The sequence below is a fragment of the Myxocyprinus asiaticus genome, chromosome 48, assembly GCF_019703515.2.
Source record: "Myxocyprinus asiaticus isolate MX2 ecotype Aquarium Trade chromosome 48, UBuf_Myxa_2, whole genome shotgun sequence".
In the NCBI taxonomy this organism is placed as follows: domain Eukaryota; kingdom Metazoa; phylum Chordata; class Actinopteri; order Cypriniformes; family Catostomidae; genus Myxocyprinus; species Myxocyprinus asiaticus.
Window position 1 is genome coordinate 27,945,646 of NC_059391.1, and position 7,500 is coordinate 27,953,145.

Consider the following 7,500-nt stretch of genomic DNA (forward strand, 5'->3'; position numbering starts at 1 on the left):
TCGAGAAGAGCTCTGGCAAAGTTTACAGATTAGCGGAAGACATGAAGGTTCTTTTTTGGTTTGTTTTCGACAAATACGAATGAATCTGGATGTATCTCGACTGTCTCTCAGGATGTCCATTCTCATATCCCAGCTGAACAATGTCCAAGCTAAACTCTCCAAAACTTTTACATTTAGCAAGAGACACCATCTGTATTTTACTCTTTATTTGTTTGTTTTCATGCTCGACAACAATCGACTAAAACAGCGTAAAAGTACATTTCGAGAAAGGTTGAAATCAGACGGTTGAAACCAACTTTTCGCAAGCTCTCAATGTGTCCGTACCGGTTTCCAACTCAAAAATGTCCAAGTTAAAACTTTTCAAATCTTTTGCATTTTGCGAAAGATACTTTTCAGATTTCGCTCTTTATTTGAATAGATTTATAGTTGATGCTTCAGTGTCACACCAAGCGACTAGAACAGCGTATTTTCCAGCAACAATGCAGGACACACAATAAGGATCGCTGCAGCAATGTACACTCCAACAGTGAACCTGTGTTTTGGGAATGAAACCTGCTGTTGATGTATAGCTATGGTATGGCTTATCAAAACAGCAAAACACCCATCATAGATTCTGATTAAATTTAATAGCGCCCTGAGAACAGAGGCTATTCAGGGCTGTTGACATTGTGAAGAGTGCCAAGATTTTCAACAGCACATCTGTCACAATTCCAACAACGCTACAATACCTTATTTTCCCCTCAAGCACTTCTTTAGTCCCACAAAGGATCATTTTTGATGCATTTGTTTTAGCAAATCCTTGATTGTTTTACTTATCCAAGATAATTAAATGTTGAAAGGTGAGGTGAGTTGACAGGAAAAGCCAGTGAGAGATTAATGGAACAAAAAAAAAAAAACGGCAAATTATAACAGTCGACTGTTTTCCGAAGTCTTCCACCGTATTTTTCCCCCAGTAAGCACAAACCCCTCATTAGGAAGGAGCTGGGAATTTTCACAAAACATGTTCATCAGTTGGCCGTTGGCAATGAATTTTCATGTACTGTTTAAAAAAGCAATGTCACGAGAGGCTCTGCGTTTTTAGAACTAAAAACCCTTCAACCATGGTAAAATTACATGGCTTCAAGTGGTTTATTGCTTTTATAAAATGGCGTCAACAGCAATATTATTAAAAATGTATTACATTTATTAAATGTATTAATATTAATGATCCAAGTGGGGCCTGGGTAGCTTAGCGAGTATTGATGCTGTACTCATGACTCCCCCACCCCCGGAGTCATGAGTTCCAATCCAGGGCGTGCTGAGTGACTCCAGCCAGGTCTCCTAAGCAACCAAATTGGCCCAGTAACCCAATTTTCAATTTCCTAGCATCATCGTTTTCCAAAGTACAATCGAGAACGTTCTCAAAATGCTCCTTTTTTGGTGGAGGAAAATGGCATTCTACTGTGGATGTAAACATAGCAAAATGAATACGTTTTCAAATATAAATGTATTGGTGTGGGCGTGGCCTAACTGTAGGCTACTTATGGTTGCCAGGCACAGCTGTGCGTTTATCTAAATTTTACAACACTGCTCTTCCAATCAGAATTTAGAGCCGAAACTATCAATTTTATAAATGATCAAATTTACCTCAGTCGTACTACATAACGGGAGCCAAGAACCTGAAAAATGTTACTGCTAGATAAATGGTTCCCTTTTTTATTTTCATACGCTCTTAACATTCGAAGTAGTCTTGGTTTTTGGATGTTAACGGGGGAGCTCAGTGAAAAGCACTGTTTTTTTTTTTTTTTGGTTTTTTTTGAGAAAATGAATTATATTACTATTGCTCACATGACTGTACAGTTTTATAAAAAAACGAAAATGTAAATATTGTGGTATTGCCTTATATTTATTTCCATGTAGTGCTGAATGGTTTGCGAAAATATTCTGATGGAATGACAACTGTGATCTGTTGTAATCACTCGCTCCAGAAAACAGTGATGTAAATAAAATATGCATTTAATTATGTACCATGTTGCATTTTGACTGCATGGATGCAAGCGTACCTTTTACACTTTTGAGTACCCGAAGTCAACTATACATTGATTCTCACATGTTTTGTGACCAAATGTTATTGACATCCAGTGTTGGGTGTAATCTGATTACTTTTTAGTCAAAAAGTAGCGTAACGCATTGAGTGCATGACTTGTCTGTAACATTGAACATGAAGGAAATATAGACATTTTATTAATTTTTTGAGTCAAAAAACAAAACCTTTTTTATGAAAAGCATTTTAGAAAGTAGTTAAAAGAAAAGTTACATGTAACGTTATTACTTTTTCGATTTCGAAGTTATCAGTAAAGTAATATGATTACAATTTTACTGAAGTAATTGTAGTGGATTGCTTTTTCAAGTAACTTAGCGAACACTTTTGTTTTGACATCATACCAGATGCAACATATCTTATATTTGATTAGCGCGCTGCAGCGGAGGGGAATTTCATGCTGTTCCTCACACAAAGCTATTATATGATATGGAGCATAACATATAAGTCATATAGACAACTTTTATGGTGCTTTTTGGTTTGAGTTGTGTGAATATTCTTGTAAGATTTCCTGGTGGTGTTCCCTCACCAAAAAAAAAAAAAAAAAATACTTATGCATTTAGAAGGACACGAGGGTGAGTTATCAAACAGAGTTCTTTTAAAGAAGACTCAATTCTGAATATACCCTAAATGTTTTAAGTGTTATACGTTTGCTGTTGCTCTGTTTTTGTCTCTTCTGCACTGTATTAGCTCACCGACGGAGACCTTGAGAGAGAAGAGGAGTCGCGTCTGCAGACCCAGCTGTGCACAAGAGAAGCACTGTCGGTCTTTCATATAGAGACTTTACAGAGGGTCTCTGTGCTTTCAAAAGGCTTTTTGATGTCAAACTGCTCCATCATCCTCTATCCTTGGAGATCGGCCTTTTGGAAAAGCATTAGGGATGTAAACTCACATCTGTGACAGCATGGTAAACTGCCTCTGTGACGTTTGAGGGCAATCATGAAGCAGATTGCAAAGAAACAGAAAAAACTGGTAGATGTCACACATTTCTGTCAATTTAATCTTTAATTTTATTTCATCTAATATAATATATATACTGTATAATATTCTGTTCCTTTGTATATTGTCAGAGCCAATGAGGAACACAAGAGAAAAAAACAATCACCACCACCATTAAATACTGTGTTATTGCATTATGTGAGCATAATAAATAATATAATATATTATATTATTTTTGAATTTCTCCCCAATTTGGAATGCCCAATTCCCAATGCACTCTAAGTCCTCGTGGTGGTGTAGTGACTCGCCGCAATCAGTTGCCTCTGCGTCTGAGGCCGTCAATTCACACATCTTATCACGTGGCTTGTTGAGCGCATTACAGCGGAGACATAGCGCGTGCGGAGGCTTCACGCTATTCTCTGCGGCATCCATGCACAAATCACCATGCGCCCCACCGAGAGAGCCACAAGAGAACCACATTATAGTGACCACGAGGAGGTTACCCTATGTGACTCTTCCCTCCCTAGCAACCAGGCCAATCTGGTTGCTTGGGAGACCTGGCTGGAGTCACTCAGCACACCCTGGATTCGAACTCGTGACTCCAGGGGTGGTAGTCAGCGTCTTTACTCGCTGAGCTACCCAGGCCCCCAATTTAATATTATATTATATTATAATATATACAGTGTATTATATTATCATATTATATTATATCATGCTCACATAATGCAATAACACTGAAAAATGTGACTTAATCTTAACTTAAAATTCCTTTTTTTGATAGTAAAATTAGATTAAAATTTGAAGTGCACAATCACGGTTATCTCAAATAGCCACGGGTATATCAAATAATCACGATCAGACAATTACTATAGTTAATAATCGTGACAGGCTTACATTCATTTAGGGAAAGTTCAACATGATCAAGCAAAAAAAAAATCAACATGTTGCATCCAAAAGTTCATGTACCCTGAAATCAACCCCATTCAGCCGAATTACTGACAAGCGGCATCCCTTCTGAGACATATTTGCGTCAATTGAAGCGTGAATACATTTCCCTCCCTGGTTCTGGTCCCGTGGAAACTAGGTTGTAATTACGTTAACATAAACAATAGAGGGGACCTGGGTAGCTCGGCGAGTACTGACGCTGACTACCGCCCCTGGAGTCGTGAGTTAGAATCCAGGGCGTGCTGGGTGACTCCAGCCAGGTCTCCTAAGCAACCAAATTGGCCTGGTTGCTAGGGAGGGTAGAGTCACGTGGGGTAACCTCCTCGTGGTTGCTATAATGTGGTTCTCGCTCTCTGTGGGGCGCGTAGGGAGTTGTGCGTGGATGCCACGGAGAATAGCGTGAAGCCTCCACAGGTCTCTGCAGTAACGCGCTCAACAAGCCATATGATAAAATGCGCGGATTGACGGTTTCAGACGCGGAGGCAACTGAGATTCGTCCTCCACCACCCGGATTGAGGCGAGTCACTACGCCACTACGAGGACTTAGAGCGCATTGGGCATTCCAAAATGGGGAGAAAAATTTTCCACTTTTCAGCTAGTAAAGTTGGGAGACCAGATTAACACCAGCTTGGCCAGGCTCGGAGACCAGCTAAAACTAGCAAACCACAATTATGGCCAATCAAATACAAACCATCATAAACCAACCTGGAAATGCATGTTGTCATGAGCTGGTCTTTTCAGTTGGTTCAAACTTATTTGGTGTTTTGTAAAAGGCCTGGTTTGAATTCTTTCAAAATATTTGACACTTTACCAGCTTCCTTCTTGTGCCATTCCAGGTTTTCCAACTTTGGTAAGGCCAGTACTGATTGTTAAAACAGAAGGGCACAATTCTCTAAATTGTAGTGTACCACTTGCCAAAAACTTTTCAAAAATTGCTATGCTAGCAAAGTGTTTTGCCATATTGTGGCCAACAATGCTTCTCAATCACTAGTTGCCATTTTACATCCAGCCATGTACTCTATAACGGGGCCTGTTTGACCCGATGGCAAGCCCATTCCTGGGGGGCCACCTGTGGCCTCAGGGCCCCGTAGAGGGCCAGTGGTGTCCTATGAAAGCAGATATTGGAATGAACAGGTGTGAGGGTGGGGGAGGTAGGCAGCTGCACCTCCTGTGTGCTAGAAATAGTGGCGAGCAGAAAACAGTTGGACTGGCGGCTGTTGTTGTTTTTCACAGAAGGGCGGCAGTCACCAGTCAACTAGTCGCAGATGCCCGACACTGTCTGGGGAGTGTTGAGAAGGATCCAGAGTTGTTGACTTTGTGGGAAGTTTGGGATTCTTTAAAGAGTCCATGTTTTTCATTGGCTTCGAGGTAGCGACTTGATTGTGATCATGGACCAAGCCTGAAACGCAATGGGAGATATTTCGAAAAATGTCTAGAAATGTCTACAACAAGATCAAATGGTGACCATTCATGTGAGAACTTGCATTGTTGTTGCAAGCAATTGTAAACGAGCTTCTCTGAAAATGCTCATGAAAAATTGCAATAGTGTCATAAAAGCAAATGTGAGGAAAAAAATGCAATTGCTAAAGCAACCATGTCATTTCGTGGTGCTTCTATGATCTTCTCTCGTAACGCTCATTAAACCTGCAATAGACATAAATAAACAGACGCATTTTATGCACTCATGAACGCATGAACAGGCAAAGGAAGTTAGAATTGAAAAATGAGGGTAATTTCGGGTTGTTTCTCACCAGAATTATTTTATGCATTTTTGGCATGCATTCACAAAAGAGCGTTGTTTTTAGAGCTAAACAAAAAAAGTTTTTGCATGAACATGTGAGCCAGTGTGAACGATATTTTCTCGACTCTCGTAATGCTCATAAACATGCAACTGACATCAAGATTTGTTCTTTGTCTTTGCGCGTTTCCTGCTTTATGAATGCGCAATGGACATCAATATTTTCAATAACAAATTTCTTACATTTCAGGTTGTTTCTCCCCAAAATCTGTTGGATGCCTTTCTTCAGGTGTTCGTTCTCTCATGATATTTATAAATATGCAACAGGCATAAAGATTACCACTTTGTCTTTGCATATTAAGATAACCTAACCCTAATCTAACCCTAATTTAACCTAACCCTAAACTGAACCCCTTTGCATATTAAGATGGGATAGGTAAAAATATTTTATGAACAATTATGAAAATAATAATAATAATAATAATAATAATAATAATAATAATAATTGGTTCGCTTTAATGACTGGAGCACCCAGAACACTTAAACCAATCACATTTCTTCTGCTCTGTGCCAACAACAGAATGTCTTTTTCATATATTTTATGCAAAAGTCAGAATTGCCTACACCATCCTACTGTAGCTGCGGCCACTTGACAAATTCACCTTTAAGAGACAGTCTGTCTCCAAAGACTGGTGCCCATCTCCATGCCATCCTCTTGTACCAGCTGCTGGGATGGTGAATTGAAGCGCATGATGTTGTTATTGAGCAAACGTCTGGGTTTAAGATTGTGTGGTGAGCTGGGTCGCATTGCTGTTGACATTTTGTCCAGACGTCAGGAGGATTCCAGGCCCTGGAAAGACTTCAGTGGTGCGGGCTGGTTTGGCCATCCAGAGCAGAATAAGAGAAATGAGGGTAGGCAGCTGCTACCAACAGCACCAACACACGAGTGCATGCCACATCAGGGCTGATGGGCCATACACACACACACACACACACACACACACAAACACACTGGCATGTTTGTTGCGGAGCCCAGGCCATCATCAAATGGTTTAAACTGGTTTTGCATTGGGACCCAGATTTTACATTGGACGTCAAGTGGCGTCACAATGCAGAACCAAAATGTCGATTACAGCTAGATATCCCGCAAGCAAACTGTCTGAACTAAATTCAAGCCATATATTAATATTTTCTGTGGAATGTTTATTGAAAAGTCTTCATTAAAATGTCATCTCAGTGTAATAAGGTTTTGACGGTGGTGCGCAGCTATCTGCAGCGGGTCAGTCCCCGCGCTCTCACGCATAGCTGAGCAGATTAGTGGCTGAACGGATAATGAAGGCTGTTCAGCAGCCACGGCGTGCCGAGCTCAGGCTCTGTGTTTTGGTCTGCATGCTTCAGGAGCGCTAGCTGATAAAAGCCTTTGATTGGCTGCAGGTGGGCCCGTCTAATGAATGGTATAGACAGGCTGTACTTACGCTATCTGTAGATATGAAAGCCAGAGAGCATTGTGGGTGTGTGGTTTGACCAGTACGTGGTAGATTCAGTGATTCAATAACTTGTATTGAACCTGGAATATTCCTTTAAATCTGAAGTGTGTAATTTTTGTGTCAGGCAACTCATTCTGTTTTCCACTGGTCTGAAGACAGACAGTCCCACCCCAAACTTACGCCATTGGTTGAGTCAATAACACCGGGTTCACACATCCTCCATGAGTGAGGTGGTCACATTGAACGTTCACATTGGCCGCGTCTCTTCCGTGAGAAACAGCAGTGCCTCTGTGCAGAAAATAAAGTTATCT

General features: G+C 40.6%; 2 protein-coding genes across 2 annotated transcripts in view; one reads left to right on the forward strand and one right to left on the reverse strand.

Moving 5' to 3' along the window:
* Positions 1-1,961, forward strand: part of LOC127437618 (potassium voltage-gated channel subfamily KQT member 1-like) — a 184,113-nt gene extending 182,152 nt beyond the window's left edge. The window contains exon 19 of the mRNA XM_051692649.1: positions 1-1,961. This exon is cut by the window's left edge and continues 253 nt beyond it. The gene's annotated coding sequence lies outside the window, so the exon portion shown is untranslated.
* Positions 1-7,500, reverse strand: part of LOC127437111 (ribonuclease inhibitor-like) — a 481,472-nt gene that overhangs the window by 381,320 nt on the left and 92,652 nt on the right. The window lies entirely within an intron of this gene.